The sequence below is a fragment of the Agelaius tricolor genome, unplaced genomic scaffold (genome assembly GCF_023055355.1).
Source record: "Agelaius tricolor isolate 1412-34295 unplaced genomic scaffold, bAgeTri1.0.p SCAF_49, whole genome shotgun sequence".
NCBI lineage: Eukaryota > Metazoa > Chordata > Aves > Passeriformes > Icteridae > Agelaius > Agelaius tricolor.
The window spans coordinates 503073-507010 of record NW_027269309.1 but is presented as its reverse complement, the minus strand read 5'-3'; positions in this window follow the sequence as shown (position 1 = coordinate 507010).

The following is a 3938-nucleotide window of genomic DNA, read 5'->3' as shown; positions in this document are numbered from 1 at the left end:
GACAGGGCAGATGCCAAGCCCTGGGAGGAAGAGCTGAGACTTTGCTGTGCTCAGACTGTCAAGGCATAACAGCCCAGGGGTTCAAAGTCCCTCCCTGGAGGCACCGGCTCGAGCTGTTTCTGTGTTCTTGCACCGCAAATGAATTGTTTTGTGGAATGAGACACGTGAGACTCTGCTGTGGGAAACCTCGTCTGACTGTGTGAGAGTGGGGCGAGTGCGGGGAGTCAGTGGGGCCCCCCCTTCAGCTCACCTGAGCCACCCACTGCAAAGGGGATTTGGGTCCCCACAGGAACAGTCTGGTAGTGGGAGTGTGACTGCCAGAGTGCCTTGGGGATGCTCAGACAGGGAAGTTTCCTTAACAACAGGGCTGCCTGAGAGCTGGAGCAGAGTCCAGGCCATGCTCTGCCTGTAAGAAACCGGGCAAGGCGCAGCAGAGTGCCCTGGGCTGGGGAAGGCCGCTAGGCAGAAAAGGAAATGGAAGAAGTTAAACCACACCCCCAGTTTTGTCAGACCGCTCTGTCTGCGGGCTCATCCTCTTGGACTTGACCTCAGCGTTTGAGTGGGTACAGAGCATTGGGAAAGGGAGGGCAAGGTGTGAAATACAAAGCTGTGTTTTGTGTCAGGTACAAACAGGCGATGTGTGTATTTGTGAATGCGAAATGTGTGGACCCCGACAATGGGAGAGATGTGAATTCTAATAATAACTGAGGAAAATAAAGCCTGGAAAAAGGCCTTTGAACCTATCTTTTCTTTGCAATTAACCCTAGTTGATTTAGGAGCATTGGAATTAAGGTGTTAAGGATGTTGCTTTTTGCTTGCATTTAATCCATAAAGAGCTCTGCAATAATAACCTTTTGAAGTATAATTTTAGAATATTACTTGTATCCTTGAAACTATAGCTTTGGAATATATATAAAGGAAATATGCTTATCTCATGCCTTATGGAAGCAGAGAAAAACAGCCTGAGAAAGGAAGATGAACATCACCTCAAGGATTTATGGTTTTGACCAAAGGGAAGCTGGACATCACTGTGTTAGATTTATAGTCTCTGCAATTAAAAGGTGGACCCACATCTGGGTAGCTGGACTCCACCAGATGGGATTTGTCTTTCTTCTTTCGGAAACTGGAGCACCACCATCTGGGATACTCCTTTTGAGATACATCCTGAGAAACTAAGATCACAATAGTGTATAGAATTGTGATGTAATAATTTGGAATAAAAATTGCTGATGAGAAAAAAAACTGGAAATAGAAACTGCTGAAAAAGCTGATGAGTACCCCTATAAATACCTGTAACCCTCAATTATCAGTGTGCAGTTGGAGGGAAAACTCCCCCCACTGTACCCAGCGCTGTATTGCTCATACTTTACCATATTAAATAATAAATTGATTGCTGCTTGAATATTGGCCTAGTCAAGCTTCTATTCATAAAAACGGTAAGGCAAGGCAAAGGCAAGACCACGCTGGAAGATTTGTCTCATGGCTTGGCTCTCGCAGGAGAGAAGCCTAAGGGTGTAATTATTGGCAGTTCCCACTGGATGGCTCCCGAAGCCCAGCGGGGACGGCAATGCTGAGCACAGCCGGCAGCTTCGATTCAGCTCCAGCCGTCCTCTCGTACCACAGCCCCGTGTTACCAACCACAACAGAGTGATAACCTTAGCCCAGAGCCAGGGAGGATGAGCATTCCCACGGGACCACACACACCAGGAAGGATTTTATAAAATGCACCTGTGAGCGCACGGGCAGGAACCATGAGAGCAAGCTGTGACACAGAGCTATTAAATAAATACAAGAGATCCTTACAACTTTGTTTTAACATGGTCTCCTCAGATCTGTTGTTATCTCAATTCTTTGTGCCCCAGTCGAGCACCGAGAAGGACTGTTGTGGTTTAACCCCAGTCAGGAACTCAGTCCCACGCAGCCACTCGCTGCTCTGGTGAGATGGGGGAAATTAGGAACAGGTAAAACCTATAGATTGACACAAAAACAGCTTAATAATTGAAACAAAACTAAACATATTTTTATTACTGCTATTACTACTTCTACTTTGACTAGTGAAAGGGAGAGAGAACGCAATAGAAACCAGCAGTGCCCAGTAGTTGCTCATCACCCACTGACCAATGCCCAGCCTCTTCCCCAGTAGCAATCGGTGGCTCCCAACCCCCTCCCAGTTTCTGCACTGGGCAGGAGGTTCTGTGGTCTGGAATATCCCCCTGGCCAGCTGGGGTTGGGTCTCCTGGCCATGCTCCCCCTTGCTGGCAGAGCATGGGACACTGAAAAGTCCTTGCCTTGGAGTGAGCTCGACAGGGCTCCAACTCAACGTGTTACCAGCGCTGTTCTCACTTTGAATACCAAAAACAGCGCTGGAGCAGCTTCTGGGGAGAAAATTCTCTCTCTCCCAGTCAAAACCAAGACATCCAGCAGCCCCTGAAAACCCCTCCCTGTGAGCCCTGACCGCTGCAGTCCCCACCTCCCTCAGTCACCCTTCAGTTCTCCCCAGCACCCCTTGAGCCCCCTGCCCCACCAACAGCCCCCTGTGACCCCCAGAACGCTCCAGCCATGCCCTGTGTCCCCCACAAACCCCCAGTGATGCCCCCAGACCCACTCACGCCTTTGGCTGCTTGAGGGCCATGGTGGGCACTGCAGGGGACCCCTGCCCACTCCCGCAGCTGCTGCTGCTGCCCAGTGCCTGGCACCCAGCGCTCTGCTCTGCCCCCTGCACTGAAGCCCTGGCACCTCCTCTTGGCCCAACAGTTTCAATCCCCTGCTGCACATACAGGAATGTGGCTTTTAATCTCAGAAATAGCAGCTGCACAGGAGCAGGACGACATTCATGGGTGGCTAGAGGACCATGGCTATGGGGCAGGGACAAGGGGAAATGGTTACAGGCCCAGGGGCATCAGGCCATAGCCACAGGGATGCAGCTGTGGGGACTACTTGGCAATAGGAGTATGGCCATAGTGATGCCGGTGAGGCATGGGCTGTTTCCCCCCTTACGGGGTCATGCACCCCAGGGGCACACCAGGATGTACACAGCCACTTGGCTTCCACGTCCACATGATGAGCAGGGTCCTTCCTCCTCTTCCCTGGCTTGGAGAGGTGGGGACCATCTTAACCTCTGCCTGAGCCATTGGTGGCTTCAAAGAGATCCTGGTGCTCCTGGCTCCACGTCAAAGCCCTCTGCACCTTCTCATTCCCTCTCCTGTCCCCCCAGAGCTCCGTCTGCCCCAACCCAACCTCTCTGTCCTGCCTGGGCACGAGGTGGCTGCGGGAGCTGAGGTGATGTTCCTCTGCACCACCACACAGCCCAGCACCGGCTGTTACCTGTACCTGGAGGGCCAGATCCAAGCCCAGGTGTTCCTCAGGGAACAAGGGGACCACAACTTCTCCCTCGTGCAGAAAGGTGAGAGCGGCCGCTACAGCTGCCAGTGCTACACCTTGAATGCTTTGAGAGAATGGTCTGCTGTCAGCAACACCCTGGACCTGGTGGTGAGAGGTGAGACATCCCCCCAGCCACATCCTGCTCCACTCTTCCGCCCTGTGCAATCAGTCACATCCTGGGGGAACTAGAAAAGAGGATTTAGGGCAGGAAAGCAGCTGTATGAAGGGACCAAGGAGAGGGTTCCAGCTTCCTTCACCTGTGTTTGAGCCTGGCCAGCTCCTCAGAGACACTATAGATGACCTAGAGACCCTGTAGATACAGGGTTGCTGGGCTGACAAGTAAGCTAAGAGGATAAGATAAGACTCTGACAGGATAAGAGTCAAGAGGACACCTCTCCCTGCACTGGCCCAGAAAGTACCCATGTCCTGGGCTGAATCCCAGCACTGTGGGCAGCATAGGAAGGAGATTCCGCCGCTGTGGAGAGCAGCTCCCCCTGCCCAGTGAATCATGATTTTAAAGGGTTAAGATTTTAGCTGAGGGTTAGAACCAATTCATA